The sequence below is a fragment of the Papio anubis genome, chromosome 2 (assembly GCF_008728515.1).
Source record: "Papio anubis isolate 15944 chromosome 2, Panubis1.0, whole genome shotgun sequence".
In the NCBI taxonomy this organism is placed as follows: domain Eukaryota; kingdom Metazoa; phylum Chordata; class Mammalia; order Primates; family Cercopithecidae; genus Papio; species Papio anubis.
The window spans coordinates 183,680,192-183,696,772 of record NC_044977.1 but is presented as its reverse complement, the minus strand read 5'-3'; the positions used below and the strand labels follow the sequence as shown (position 1 = coordinate 183,696,772).

The window sequence follows — 16,581 nt, the reverse complement described above, 5'->3', positions numbered from 1 at the left end:
TCTCTGTCCTCAGGTGTAGGGGGCCAGGGAAGTCCCCCGGGCGCTCTCCAGTGAGGTTCCCCAGTCCACGGATGCGGCGGCGGAAGAAGTCACGCCGGCTCCTGCCGGCGGCGGAAGAAGTCACGCCGGCTCCTGCCGGCAGCGGACTTTTATGCATTGGTACTGGAATGGGGCGGGCAGTGGGCGGGATAAGGGCGTGATAGGGGCGTCTCCATAGGCGTGGCCGGGTAAGTTTCGATCTTTTCGGATTGACGTCACCTGGCGCATGCTCGGTTGATCTGCGTCTTCCCGGGCGCGGAAAAGTTGGTGAGGAAGAACCCGGAAGCAACATGGATTGTGCCTCCTTGTTCACCTTCCTCCATCTTGTCCTTTCTCCCTCACCCAAACACAACTATTTGTTGCTCTTTCACTTACAGGGATGTGAATTTTGGTAAGTCATTTCCTCAGTTCTGTCGTCTATAAAAAAGTCAGGTATTTCTCAGCTTCTTCATAGGGTAGCACAAAGCTTAAATCCTATAGATAATGCATGTGAATGTTCTTTGTAAGCAGTATAGCGGTACTAATGGCATTTGATTTTTAAAATCACTTATACTCGATATCACCAAGATTTTGGATTGCCTCCTTCCCGAGAGACTTCCCTCCCTTTTCAAAAAATCATGATCGTCCTTTTAGCAATGATTCTGTCCCAGAGGACACCCATGTGGATCAGGGAAAGAATAAATTGCCTTAACTTAGTTCCAAAGACATTTAAGGAGATCAATTTCCAGAGTGTTGTCAAGGGGCAAGTGTGTGGACACTGAATTTTAGTGAAGAGTAATGGCCCACTTCTGTCAATAGAGGAAACGAGGAGCATGGTGAGGGTGGGGAAGCTGCCAGTACAAGTAATCTGCTCTGCAGCTAGCTGGGAGAGGAGGCTTCCATTTGAAAACGAAAAGAGCTAGGTGGAAATGCTTAGTTCCTGTCTTTTTCTTTTTGGAGAAATGTAATTACTGTGTTGATGTGTTGACCATTCAGGCTTGCTTGTTTTGTAATTATTTCTTCCTTCCTTTTCCTTTGTTTATCCTACCTTAATGGGATAATTAGACCCGCAGGTGCTCATCAAATACAGTGGGTGCCTGGGAACACACTCCCTGGAGAGTAGGTAAGGCAGGTGCCAAGAGAGGACTAATACAGGGGTGCAGGCACAGGGTTGAGCATTATAGCCCTCAGCACCCGTCTGACTTGGCCACTCCTTCCTGCGTGGGAGGGTGCACTTGTTAAAGTGTCTGTTTCCGAGATGTGGTCTCTGGAGAGCACAGAGTGAGCCAGTGTGAGGCCATCTGGGTCTGTCCCTCTCATCCATGTGGTCTGACCACTTAGCTCTCTGAGTTTCAGTTGCTTCATCTGCAAAATAGTAATAATGATGCCTCCTGCTCCTCAAGGCTGTGGGGAGAATTGCATTCACAATGTATTCTTTTATTCCCTCAAAAGGTCTTAACTGAGCAACTACTGTAATCCAGGCACTGAGAATACAGCCATGAAAATAACAAAGATCTCATTCCCTAGGAAGCTCACATTCTATAAGTAAAATATATAGCAAGTCAGATAGTGAGGAGTGCTGTGGAGGAGAAGCATATCATGGGAAGGGGATAGGGAGTTTCAGGTAAGGTGGGCACAGTTACCATTTTCTTTTAGGCCAATAGGAAAGACAACATTTGAATACAGTTCTGAAGTAGGTAAGGGAGCAAGCCAGGTAGATATCCGAGGGAGGAATGTTCAGGATAGAGGAAACAGTAACTGCAAAGTGATGTGACGTGTGAAAATACCTTATAAATGGTAAAGGATTGTCTAAGAATAGCTGTTGTTATTATAACTCTTAAATACAGATAGTCTGATAACAGATTTTTCATCAATTTGTATTACTGCCTTGTAGTGCTACAGAAGTCTTTCTAAAAGTTCCTATCAAGTCTTAGCAACTTAGCAGTTCATGGAACTCCTTGGAGAAAGGCACAAGATCGTCTCTCTAGCATTTTCACCTTCACAGTATTATTGCTGTATTAACCATTTCTTAGGCCATGTTTAAAAGAACTACAGGCAATTAACAAGTCAACTAAAAAAAATGGTCAGACCAGTTTTGCATTCTGTGAACCACAAAGAAAGAAGTAGTTGCTGAATGTTTTTTGGTTTCTGCTTTACTTTTCATTTGGTTGTGCTAGAATGGTGAAGTCTGCCTCTCTAGTATAAAATGTACATTTCTACTGACTTTTAAAAAATGGCTCTGAGGGTTTCAGACAGAAGGCTCTCTAGATGTGCAAGAAGTTTCAATTATTCTGCTTGGGAACATTGTCTTTTTTTTTTTTTTTTTTTTTTTGAGATGCTTTTTGGTGTCAGGAGGCCTCAGCTGAGACAGGTGGGAGAGTTAATGAACAGAATTGATAATGACAGGTAGGAAAATTGATTGTCAGCCAAGAAATGGTAGGAACATAAGCAGGGAGCTCTGTCTAGGGATATGGAGGATGGGGTTGACAGTGATGAGAAATAGAGATGGGTTGTTGTGGGGGGAATATTATAGCTACTGACAGAAGACAGTGCCAACCTGAGACTGGGCAATGGAGCTCAAAGGCATATGACCGTTTAGGACTTAAGAAGAGAGGCTAATTTCTCATTGCGTTATTTCTGGGCTACTTCTTACCTCCCAAACTCAAATGGATTCAAGCCTGGTAAAAAATGTCAATGTGACTTTGCTAAGCCTGACTTTCTCTGGTTAGCCCCTGGATAAGCTTGTTATTGCAAGCTCCTTGTCTTCCAGCCTTAGCATGGCTGGCAGCAAAGATAATTAGTCTTGTGGTCTTGAGTTGCTGAGCTTAAAAGAGACCTCTTGTCCAAGAGTCACGTTACGATGGAGGATGCTCAATGCCTTGAAACAGAAAGTGACTTTGATCAGGTTCCTAAAGACATTTGATGGAATACTCAGGACTAGAGCCAAGATCCAGTCTCCAAGTTAGGAACTTTTAAAAATCATTTCATGTTATTTGAGAAGCCTACTCCATGTTAATGTGTGTGATTTGTTGAGTGGCCAGTTTGTCAGTGTTTACTCAGTAAACCTACAGAGAGATCTTGTTCTGGCCAGTGTTCAAATGATAACTACACCTACACCTAGATAGCTGGATTCTGAAATATTTGGAAATGTGAGCCAAGGAAAGTTGAATGAATAGAGCAAAAAAAGCATTGGATAAAGTATGATTTGGAAGACTTGGGTTCACATCTTGACCGATGAGATCCTGACTGGGGGCTTTGGGTTAGACGTAGAACCATGGACGCGTATAGTTAGGAAGGAGCTTAATGAATATCTAAGTCAACTCTTCATCATTTTACAGTACCCTGCACCATATCTCTGAGTGGTCCTCTGGTCCTGTGATGGTACAGGGGCTGATTTCCAATGATGACACTGCCAATCCAAACTCATAAATTTGTCTTTAATAAATTTCTCCAATATTACTTCTCTGGACCTCAGTTTTCTTGTTAGAAAATTGTAAATTACATTACCAGTATTTTCTAAGTCTCTGATGGAGTAGAAGTAAGACTGTGCAATAAAATACAATAAAAAAGAAGCAGTAGTGATATACCATAAAGTGCAATGGAAGTCCCCGCTACTTGGTGTGAGACTGAAAATTCTCTTTGAGCTTCAACTTTATGCTCCATAAAATGGAAATGGAAATACTTGCCCTTTTTCCCTTGAAGAATTTTTGTAAGTATCCAACAGATAAAATAAGAAAAAGAGGCAATATGATGTAGCCAAAGGAATATTACATTGGAACCAGAAAAATCTGCCATCAGTTTCCTACATTTAATCACTTTACATTTATGCAGAAATCCTTCAACATCTCTGAGCATTAATTTCCCAACATGCACGGTAGAAGTATAACACCTACTTCTTTCTTTTGCAAGGTTGTTAAAATCAAATTATCTATGATTTGCACACCATCACTCTGGGTGCGTGTGTTAGGTTATTGCTATTCTTCTGTGAATGTCAGAGAGCCCATGCCTTCCCTCCACATTCCTTACTATGCCATGCTCCTCCAGGGAGTCAGCCTTTGTATCAGAGGCCCCTGTGACAGTGGCTTCACATTATCGAGAGTGGGAGATCTTTGCTGGTGTCTGAATGCCAAGGTGAGCATCTCAGGCAAGCCTTGAGGGTGCTTAGGGCTGAATATTCACTTGTCTTTCAGCAGAACAAAAGGTAGCACTCCATCCTGGCCACATTCATGATGGATTAAAAACTGTATTTATGTCACTTCTCCCGTGGGCCTCAGATGCCATCTAACTTAGTCATAGTGAAGGTGTTTCATCTAGCAGTAGGCCAAAATTCAGATTCAAGCTCTCCAGGACTCATTGTATTAAAAAATGTCAGAGCTGAAAGCAATCTTTGATCATCTAGTCTACCTCTGGTTGTGTAGATAGGGAATCTAAAGCCCGAGGAAATTCTTACTCCAGAATAAGTCACAGTTAATATCATAAAGAGGCCTAGAATTCAAGGCTCCTCACTCCAGGTGCAGGGCTCTTTGATTCACGCCATGCAGTTGCACTTCAACAAATAGTGAGGACCTACTGTGTATTAGACACTGGGTCAGACTTTATTAAGTTCCCTAGACGAAAAGGCCTATTTCTGCTTGAAAAAGCTAGAGAGTAATTCAGGTGATTTGCATGCACATAAACAACTCGAGTCCAACTCTAGTCTAGAAAGGCTTTATCCTATACCTCTTGAGATTGCTATCTTTCCAAAAGTTACTGTTCAGCAAAATGGGCCAAATTTCTAACTCTTAAAGCTTGTTTCAACATCTCTAAAATGGGGACATTATGTATTCATTCATTCATTGACTGTCAAATATTTATTAATACCTACATACCACATTATTCATAACTAGGGCTGTACATCATCATCACAGCTTCAACAAAACATGAAAACCTAGGTTCCACCTGCAACAGACATACTGATTTAATAACTCTAGAATTAGATCTAGAGGATTTGTATCATGAACAAACTCAGGTAACCATGACAAGCAACCAAGTTGAGAATTCATGGCTTACCATATATGAGATACTGTACCAGACACTAGGATTGTGGAGGTATACAAAGCCTACACTTGCTCTCAAAGAACTCACAGTCTAGTTGGAGGTGGGGAGTCTAGACAGACGGTTAACTGGCTATGATATTGCAGTCTGATAAATGTTATGCCAGAAGCAAACACTAGTGCCACAGAATATAGCACTAGGGCACCTAAGTCATTTTAGAGAATTGGGTAAGGCTTTCTGGAGTGGGAGTTGGTTGAGCTGAATCTTTAAGGCTATATATGAGTTAGCAATTAATACTTGAATGACCAGGGTGATGTGGGTAGTTCAGGGACAGAGAAAAATAGGAAGACAAAATGTAATTTAATGTATTCAGAGAATTGCAAGAATGAATGAGAAAGGAGTGGTAACAGACAAGGCTGAGGAGGAGGGTAGGGGTGAACCCCAGCAGACCTTTATCCTCTGGGCAATGAGGAGGAACCAAGGATTTATTTTAAGCAGAGGAATGACATGATTCAATTTGAACTTCAGCAGATTACTTTGTCAGTTGTGTGGGGAATAGATGGGGAATACATTGGGAAAGACAGAGGGAGACAGTAGGGTGAGGTGGTGATAGTCCTGCTTGGTGTCTATACCAGGCGGTTGGGAGATCCTGTGAGATGATGGGAAATCACTCTATAAACAGTATCCCTCTGCAGAAAAGACACATGTGCCATTACTTTCATTACACTTCACGACTTTGAGCAGAGTCAGGGAGTCACAGTTAAAAAGGAAAGGGGGTGAAAAGGTGGCTGGTAGAAGAGTTAGAGGGGAGGAAGGGAGGGAGGCAGGAAGAGGACAGAGGAGTACTTGGTGTCAAATGGTGTTTAAAATATTCTTCTTGCATCACACTAGCTCTTAATTTGTACCAACCACTGAGGGGCTGATTGATCCCAGCAAGAGTCCAGCAAAACAGATAATTTCTTACAAGCATCTGAAATTCATGAACTCTATGGGGTCTCACACACCAACACTTTGTTGTTGCTAAAGTCTGAGACTTCCTTGAAGGGATAAGCATCTGGGGTGGCAGGGTCTTTTTATTTTTTCTTTTCAAAATGCAGAATATATTTATGTAGTTAATGCCTGTGGTCTTGCTGAGCAGATGAAAAGAAGAGTAGAGCAAAGAGCTGGGCTACCAAGCTACTTGTTAACGTAATGGGCTCATTAAAGAGCTGTTAGGGCTAAAAGGATGTGCACTGTAAATCTAATTTTGGATTAAGGCCTTCATATATAAAAGACTTGCTTACCACACACTCAGGGTTTGGGTCAAAGGAAGTTACCCTCTAATGTTGCCTGTCATTTACAACTAGAACATGGGCATTCAGATTTCTCTTCAGATTTCTTGGGCATTTATTTGCACAGTGGGAAGGCAGACTACATTTATTGAGAACCTACTATGTGCCAGGTACTATGTCTTTGATTATTTTCCCCTAGAAGCCCTATCAGGATAAATACTCCTCTTTCTCAGATTTGAAAACGAACCAAAAAAGACTACATCATCTGTCCGAGGTCCCACTAGTAAATGCTTTGGAGAGTTAGCTGGGCATCAGGACTAGAGAGCTTTTGAGTTAAGGCATGGTTTCGGCTACTCATTGAATTACTTTTACTGACATTGGCATAGTACGGACAAAGCATTTTATTTATTGGAAGTGTGTAGATATTGACCACAACAGTATGCTCTTTATGAGGACATTCAGGTCTCAATATTGGGATATACTTGCTGTCTCTGGAAGCCTGTTTGTGTTTGTCTCATGGAGAAAACTTGATATGTCAGAAAGTTGTGAAAATAATGCCCAAGGCCTTGGCATCCTGTTTGATTAAATAGCACATTAGGAAACTCTTTGCGGATGCTAACCCTACCCTGGGGTTTCCCCTTATTTTGTTATTGAATGTTTTTCTAATCTATTTACTGTAACAACAATGGTGACATAAACAACAATAAAAACCTTCTCCTTATTCTTAAGGTGTTGAACTCACTGCCTCATTTTTCTCTTGGTGTGTTTAATCTTCAACTCACACACACACACACACGCACACACTCCTCTTTCTGTGCTGCTTTTTTTACACTATACCCTGGGACAGATTGTGTGTATGTGAATAAGTTTCCTTATTAATTCCAGGTAGATCCATGGTGAAGGCTGACAAATCCTGCTGAAGTTAGTCAGTGACTTTATGACAAACATCTGCCTGCTGTTAGAAATGTGATATCACGCAACACAACATTTAGATGTTTGTTCTCCGTGATGCGAAAGTGAGTACTGAATTTTCCCCCTTTGTAAACCATTTGGTTGTCATGTAGACTCAAGCCTTTTAAAGCGAATAACAGAAGCACCCTGTTAATTTGTCATGGAAACTGATGAATCCGGACCTCACAGTCCATTAGGGAGACAGACATGTACGCAGGTCAATTATGATAAACGTGATACAATAAGGATGTGATTCTAGTTATATAGGACTACCTTATAGTTTACATCATTTTTTCATATCTATTAGTTTATTTGATCCTCACATTCTGGTGTGCATGCCAGGAATGAAAATCCTGTTTCACAGATGGGGAAATGGAGGAAAAGAGAATTACATGTCCTGTTTAGCCTGAGTCATAGCTGAGAATTAAACCAGTGCACTTTCTCTCTTACATGGTGCTCATTGCTTGCCGAGTCAGAAAGGGATTCTTTTATGTTTGACTCTAGGAGAGCAAGCAAGACACTAAAATATTGTTTGATAAAAGAACAACAATAGAACAAGTTGGTTTAATAACAGATTTATTTCCAGTGTCAAGTGTTCTGCCATTTTCACAATACCGATCAATTTCCCAGAGCATCTGAGCAGAAAGACCATCCATTTTGGCTTCTGTGAAATAGATATGATCTTTTGCATCTTGATTCTTTTGAGACCTTCCTCACAAAGAGTAGGCCCCATTTAGGGTTGTTTCTCATTACTCTTATGGATGATGTGTTCAGCTGCAAGGGCACTGTTCTTATAAATAACAAGACGTCAATTAACACTCTCCTCAACTCTTAGGAGTTAGAAGCTTCCCAGGAACATCCATTTCAGGAACTTTCATTTCAAAGGAAATGCCGTCAATAGGAAATAGTTATTTAAATTCCAAGCAGGCTGAGAGCTTTTCTATTTGAGAGCTTCTACACAAATATAAATGGATTATTATATTAATCATTTTAAATAAAGTAGTTGAGGCAAGAAACTGCCACAGAATAAAAACAAACCAAAAAACCCACCCCACATCAAGAAAAGCACATTTAAAGCAAATCTTAACAAATGAGCCCTTGAGTTTTGCTGCCCCCTGCCCGTGAGACAGATGTATTTGCTAGGAAGCCCTATGCCCTTATTTGGCCACCCCCATGTCTTTTAGTGCAATAGAGAGAAGAAGCATGAGCCTGGTATGGCAGAAATTTTGTGAAGTTTGGAGCAAGACTCCAAGACAGACTGGTTATAAGAGAGTAACCCTTTGTTACTAACATCACTGGACCAGAGAAAAAGATGCCTCTTTCTAGACAATCCATTTTCTCTCCATCAGAGCTCTCTCTGTGAAAGAACACCATTGGTTCCAACATCAAGATGCTGTGAAAAAAACGGCTGTAAAGCTTTTGAAAGCAGCTAGTTACCTTGGGAGGTTTTATTCACTAAGCAAAAGGCAAACTCCATTTTGAAGTTGTCAGCATGGACCAATAATGATACTTAGATAAACTCTACTATGGGTGAATTAAGAATTGGTGTAATAGATTTATTGATTTCCAGAGAGTTTCAACTGAGGCAACTTCCATTTGTATCACTGGATTTCTTCACAAACTCTGTGCTGTCATCCTAGGTAAAGTGATCCCAGCTTAATCGACAATTGTCTTCTTATAGGCAGTTTATGTAGGAGATGCTGCTCATCACTCATAGCCACATGGCAAGGAGAACATAGATCTGCAGTAATGCATGTGGACCATTTCACATAGTTGAAGTGGGGAGATGCTCACGCACATCCCAGCCCACTTCCTTTAGAAGGCAACCAAATACTGAAGAAAGAGCTATTTGAAGTGTAAAACTGCCCACTATGGGCTATTCATGAAACTTGTAGTGAGCCAAACTTCTCTTTTGCAATAATTTAATCAAATGCATGCAAGGGTTTGTCTTTAGAGGACTTCAGAATGATGTCAGATGAACACTTAGGGATGCTGGCTAGAGAGTTCAACTCTAAGGTTTCCTCCAACCCTGAGGTTTTATTATAAAGTTATCCTATGCGTTCTTGCTCTAGCTCTGCTCTTGATTTTGGTAATCTGAAAAAATAAATTGGAAAGTCCTTTCTGACTTAAGAATTTTATGGCTGTTCTGTTCTTTGAGATCAGTGGAAAGCATTATCTTGCCGATAAATTCATTGGAGGCAAGTCACACTCACCTTGGCACAACTGATTATTTCTTTCTTAATAGAAAGTCAACGTCTTTTCACGAGAAGAGCTATTTGTATAATACATTTTCTGAAACCTCCACGACTCGAGAAATAAAAGATTCTTTTTCACGTCCTTTCAGTATAAGGAAGGATTTCTCAACTATCAATATAAACTCAGGCCAGAAAATGGGGAATATGGATATAATAAACAAAAGTTCACCCCAATTCCATCTTCATAACCCAGCTATTATGACTTGTCCACCTTGTCCATGCCATATCCATAGTGTCTTGAACAGTGCCTTGTCCATAATGGGGCCTTAGTGCTATTTGGTAAAGGAATGAATGGTAAAGGAATGGTAAAGGAATAAGTGAATGAATTATAATTTTGATATGGTTTCTTTTAATCCTTTCCCTCATGCATATTTTTCATAGCTATGTTCATGACGTTTATGATGGCTTTTGTACCTTGCTTTGTCTTTGTTTTATGTGTCATTGTAGAAAACATGCTCATTAGGGCCATACAGTCCTCTTAATCATTGTCTCTAATGGCTGAGTAATATAGCGAGCACTTTCTAATGTAGCTGCCTAAAGATTAATCATGTTGCTTACAGAATTGGTGTTTTCCTTAACCCTAGCAGTGTTCACACACAGGCTGGATACTCATGTATGAAGTATGAGTTGAACTAGATGCATGGCTTTAAGACCACTTTCTAGTCTAGGACTTACAAACTTTGAGGACCAGGCATTTTGCAAAACTAACAGGCTTTCACAAAACATCACTATCAGGAATAAAAGCATTTCCAAGAACCACCCCTTCCCACTCACACATCATATTCCTTGATACCCACTACTAAGTTTGTAATGTAAATTTGAAAAACAGTGGAGCATTACTTCCTTAGAAATAGCCACTAGTTCAGAATTTCTTTCAGATTAACAAGCAATAAGTAAATTCATATGTGTCAGGTACATTTTGAGGTGACTAAACCTCAATCTCTGATCTCACAGTATTCAGTTAGCAGTTATGAACACTGTATTAGGCATTGAGCATACAAGGATGAGAAAATACCTCTGCCCTGTGGAACTCAGAATTGACAATGAGAGGAAGGAGTTGAGGACTGAGATATAAACAAATAACCAAGAGAAAATAAGGTAAATGCTATAGAAGAGGCATGTGGAAGGGGCTGCCTTGACTCCCAAGAGAGCTAAGTTAATTCTGTATAATGTAGTAGTATCTGAGGTCAGAAAGCCAAGATATGTAGACTAACAACCTTTAACAAGGAAGAAAGAACTAAATGTCTCAGGAGAGGATGGAGGAAACTGGGAGATTTTTTTATAAGAAAGAGGTTTTTTTTTTTCCCCCCGAGAAGTGTCCAAGAAGGATCCAGTGCCGTGGGGCATCCAATGACACCTTGACAAGGGTTATGACTGGGTGTGAGGATGGTAAAAGGGTTCTATTATGATAGAATAAATCCGGTATATGGTGTCTGTATTTAGATCCCCAGGACATGGTGTTTGCCTTTGTTTCATGGTTTAACTTTTTACCTTTTTCTTTTGGCCTTTTCATGCCAGAGAAAGAATTCACAGCGCAGTCAGCACACCAGTGGGTCTGGTGTTGGTTTGGGAATGTATAAGTGAAACTGGTCCACCTTCGGCTGTGCTCTCCTTCCTTTAGAGCCAGACCAGCCGACCTGGCATCAGCACCGAAACTGTGCCCAGAGCCACCTCCCTGCTGCTGCATGCCCGGCAGCCCCGCTTTTGCCTGGCCCAATGTACCTCTCTGGGAGACAGTGTGCACTGGCATTTCTTCCCATTGAAACATTACCTGCCTGGGCCTCCGGTAAAGAGCAAATCTCTATTAGAAGAATTCGGAATGGTTGCAGGACTCAGGAGCAGATGGCCTTCTCCCTCCTCTGGGAGGGAAGAGATGAACCCCAGAGGAGAAAGAGAAGTTTTCTCTTTCAGAATGGTAGAAAAATGTATCTTCATAGAGGCGGCCATAGATGACCATGGCAGGCAGTGCTCTTGGAGAAGGTCCACGGCAGACTGTGATGCAGAAGTGGACACGAAGGCCACAGCAGAAAGTGGCCCATACACACCATCATGGCTGTGGTGTATATTCTGGCCTGACACATCATGCCAGGCCAGAATCCTGAAGGTGCCAACAGGGACCCTGAGCTTAGTAGAAAACCTCAGTCCTAGCCTTCTGATTCCAGATTAAATAAGACAGTGGTAATAAAAAGCAGTAACAGCAAACATATAGAGCCTTTTTTATGCACCAGGCCCTGTTGTGAGTGCTTTTACATACATAAATTCTTTATTCTGTTTGGTCTTTGTAGCAACTTTATGAGGTAGAAACAATTACAATCCCCATTTTAGAGAAGATCTATGAAAATAATGCCTGTAGTAGAATAAAAGCTTCTTTATATGAAGCACAGAGTCTTAGTTCTAGTAAACCTCCCAGGGCTTTTGTGGGGTTCAGATGGGATCACGTCTGCAAAGCTTTTGTGAATACTTTAAAGTGCTGTCCATACATGAGGGAGTCCCACTGCATCACGGTTTCTCCTGCATTTTCCTTGTCCATTTGCTCTGAGCACCTACAAGGTGAATGGCATAAAGTCAATACTACAAGAGAAATCAGTGGAAGAGACCCAGCACCCCGTGAGTGATTGCAAAGGAAGGAAGATGGAGTAAGTGCCAGGAGGACAGCCCAAATAAGCTTTAAAACAAAAACAAAAAACCCAAAACCTTCTTTTCTGATTGAGAGTGGGGTGGAGGTCAGGAAAAGGCCTCTAGGGGAGATTGCTTCAAAATTAAACTTCAAAGGGTCAATAACTCTGTGCTGTTCTGCCTTCTTCCCAATAATGACCTACCACTGAATATCCTGTGAATTCTTTCTTTTTTATTTTGTGTTGTTGGTGTTTTACATAATTTTAAGAACATGTTTGAAGCCCTAGATGAAAACAACTCTGTCAGTCCTATTTGGTCATCACAAGCAGACTTAAGCCACACAAACTTCCAGGGGCACCATTATCTGTTTATGAACAACGGACCATCAGGCCGATGAACCATGTTATTGTCATTCCACTCGCGTCTCTCAAATCATTTCTCATCTCGACTAATCAGGAGATAAAGTTGATCCTTCTCCACTTTCCGCCTCCATACTCATTTCAGTTCCCTGCAGTTTCACGCTGGGCTGGGCTGTTTGAAATCTAGTATAAAACACCCGAGAAGAGCTATAATTTTCAAATTTGCCCATGGGTAATGTGTGTAGTAAATGTAAAGTACTAGCAATTTGGTTGTTTGAGATGCAATGATTTTTTTTTTTTTTTTTCACGTCAATGTGTAGGGTCTAAGGCAGGCACAAGTTTCCAGAGGCAACATATATCACTGCTGGCCAGACTGCTGGGAGTCCATGGGGGTCACCCAAACAAGGAAGGGAGGAGGCAAAGTGAGGAAACCAAGGGCCCCCTCAATGCTGATCCCTGTGGAAGTTTTAACACAAGACAGTGGGAGGGGGGGCACCTACAGGGCAACTACTGGCTGGTTACCTTGAGGAGTCCTAAAAGGATGCCTGCCTTCCTTCAGAGGATTGACCATGGCCTGGTATCTGACCCCCAATGGTGTAGGCTCAGGATTGATTTTATTACCACAAGGAGTGTGTGCTCTTCCAGGGCAGACTCATACTAACCAAACTCATAACACTGATGCACAAAACTACAGCTTCTCAGGGAAGGACCATGGCCACGAGGCCCAGACCACATACCTCAGTATGCCAGGACTGTCTCTTCCCAGAAGAAAGCCTCCCTGGGAAGTTAAACCTTATATCAGGAGGCTGCTTGCTGAGAATGTATTCATATCAAGAAGAATCTCACAAGGAAAATAGTGGCATCAGACTGGCCATCCACCAAAGGCCTAGGTCTGGACTCTAATGATTTTCCTGCCCCAAGACAATGCCTGCATGGACACTCATAGTTCTCCTCTCTGTGACTTTCTTTAGTGATGCATTTCTGACTAGCCATCTCATTGTCCATGTTGGCTGAGGCACCAAGTTCTGGAAAATCCTGTCTCTGTGGTTTGAACTGCTTGATGTTTACTGGGTGAACAACTCTGCTTCCCAGACTTTAGAAGAGTCATGTCCCTCAGCTTTTTGGCTGCCTTGCCTATGAGGGGAGGGGTTGTTGGTGGACTCATTGTGGGATAGAGTTTAGTCCAGGGAAGGGGTCTAAGGGCCAGTACTTTGACCCTAAATTTTCTGGTTGATTTGACTGCAGATTTTCTGGGTGAGTGTATGAACTTCAGAAAGTTAGCATCTCTGAAACTGTGACTATATTTCTGTCTTAGCAGCTAGGAAGTGGAGAACCAAATTTGTGGTTTTTCCTGGCAACAGTGTAAGATCATGAGGCACACATTAACTGTGCTGATCTGAGGATCTCTGGCTTCTTGTTTTTGTTTTTTGTTTTTTTTTTCCCTACAATCTGCTCAACAATTGTTTTATACTTTTATATTTTTGTAAGCTGTCTCATACAAGCCTCTTTCCATAAACAGAATTGAGAGCTCAAAAATCTCAATGTGCATGCTGGCAGTGAATTTCTATATATAAAAGAGAAATAGCTGTAAATTTCTTGGGACACTTGAGAAAGAAAATGTAATTTTGTGAAGTTATTTGAACTCCTCAGATAGAAAATGCAATTTTATAGTCCTATGTGAGTACAATTGCCTTGTCTATGAGATTTGGCTGAACTTCTTGCATATGAGGGAGAAAAATGGTGAAGATGGAATGGGAGTGGGGAGGACTTTATGCACACAAGAAGGACTTTGTGCACATTGGGAGGACTTTACGCATGGGGGCGAACTTCATGTGTATCTCTTGGGTACAATAGGAGTGTAAAGAGGGGCAAGAGAGTTGGAAGTCTCAAAGAGTCTCCGATTGAAAATGAAGGACTTCAAGGAGGAGCTTTCTAGGAACCTTACTTCTTTTCACTGGAAATGTGAAGCTCCTTGCTTCATGGGGTTTGCAGACTGGTTGTTTCCCTGTGTTGGGACCATGGAGATATCTAGCCCAAATTCATTGCAAAAATGAAGAAACTGAGGTCCAAAGACAGGATGTAACTTGCTCAAAATCACCAACATTTAGCAGCCAAACAAGGGTAGAATCTGGGTTGGGGGTCTCACAGCACAGCTCATTTTCTCCAGGCTCCTGCCTGACACTTCTACCTATTTCCAGTTTACTCTCTGTTTAATTCTGCACTATGAATGTACCATTGTCCTTCCCTCCCCTCACTCCCAGATCGGAGACAGAAAGATGCCTTCAAGGAATATTTTGCAACAGACCAGTTTTGTGTATTTCATTTAGGGAATAACTTCAGTGGCAAGTAAGATTTAAAAATGGCATAGATAACATACAAAAATCTGTTTTTCTATCAAGCAGTGGAAAACTCAGAGGTAGACAATCTATTGCTGCCACCTCACCCATACGTGTTGATGGTGATTCTAGGATCTCCCATGTAGCTCAGTCATCCTTTGTGTTTATGTGACCGACGATGGTCTCAGGATGCCTCCAGGAGCACCGGCCATATTATTATTCTGATTAAGAAGCATAGAGAAGGGGTTCTGAGTGATAATCATGACAGATGGGAGGCAGAACTAGATTGCAGCTTCGACTCAAATGGACAGAGCAGGGTGTGGAGGCTCACATCATGAATTTTAGCTCCAGAACGACTGCAAGAACAAACCAGCAATCCCGAGAGGACCCACAGACCCTCTGAAGGAAGCTTACTGCTTGTGCAGGACCTGGGAGACATCCCAAATACTGTGAGTGCCTTAACTGCAGAAGTGGGAAAGGGAGAACCTCCGTCCCTGAACATACACCTCCACTGGGCCAGCAGCATTTTTCCCACTGGGGAAAATGAAAGTCTAGTTTGCAGGAAAAGTTTCCTACCTTACCTGCAGCTGAGTCAATTTGGAGAGCTGAGTGAAATGCAGGGGTAGGGGAAGCAGTGGGAAAGGCCCTGGGAGCTTGCTGCGTCCCCAAGCAGGCCATTCCTGTCTGGCACCACAGGGATCCTTTGGGAGGGTGGCCAGAGGCAGTGGGGGGAATGCCACAGAGAGAAGAGTCTCCAGCTGAACTTTGTAACAATTTGAACCGGGCAAGAAGCCTGCTGGCCAGAACTCAGGGGAGGGTGCAAATCCAGTGTGCAGACTCCACAGGCTGGGGAAGAGCCAAAGCCCTGTTCTTTTGAAGCTGGGAGGCGGGTAGCCTGGGGCAGGTTCTTAGCCCTGCTTGCCCACTGCCTGGAAACAGACTCAGTGCTGTTAGCTGGGGGCATGGTGGGAGTGAGACCAGCCCTTCAGATTGTGTAGGAGCTGGGAAAGGGCTGACTACCGGCTTTCCTCCACTTCCTTGACAACTTGCATGATTCAGCAGAGGCAGTCATAATCCTCCTAGGCACTCAACTCCAGTGATCTGGAAATCTTACTTCAATCCCCCATAGCAGCCAAGAAAGACCCGCCTAAGGAGGGTCTCAGCTCAGACACGCCTAGCGCTGCCCCCACCTGATAGGCCTTCCCCGTCCACCCTGGTAGCTGAAGACAAAGGACATATACTCTTGGGAGTTCTAGGGCTCCATCCACCACCAGCTCCTCTCCGTAATACCACAGCTAATGCTCTCTGGAAGGCACCACCTCCTGGCAGGAGACCAACTAGCATAAAAATAGAACATTAAACCATCAACGCTAAGGAGCCTCACAGAGTCCATTCCACCACCCTACCACCTCCAACAGAACAGGTGCTGGTATCCATGGCTGAGAGACCCATAGACGGTTCACATCACAGGACTCTGTGCAGACAAGCCCCAGTACCAGCCCGGAGCCAGGTAGACTTGCTGGGTGGCTAGACCCAGAAGAGAGATAACAATCACTGCAACTGTCTCTCAGGAAGCCACAACTATAGGAAAGGAGGAAGAGTACTACATCAAGGAGGGAGCACCCCATGGGACAAAAGAATCTGAACAATAGCCTTCAGCCTTAGACCTTCCCTCTGACAGATCCTACCCAAATGAGAAGGAACCAGAAAACCAACTCTGGTAATATGACAAAAGAAGCTC

General features: G+C 42.6%; 1 long non-coding RNA gene across 1 annotated transcript in view; it reads left to right on the top strand.

The window, feature by feature from the left end:
• Nucleotides 1-309: 309 nt before the first annotated feature.
• LOC103882463 overlaps nt 310-16,581 on the top strand; it is a 66,624-nt gene continuing 50,352 nt past the window's right edge. Inside the window, exons 1-2 of the long non-coding RNA XR_644305.4 lie at nt 310-430; nt 7,209-7,339. This is a non-coding gene — a long non-coding RNA (uncharacterized LOC103882463). The remainder of the gene's footprint in view (nt 431-7,208; nt 7,340-16,581) is intronic.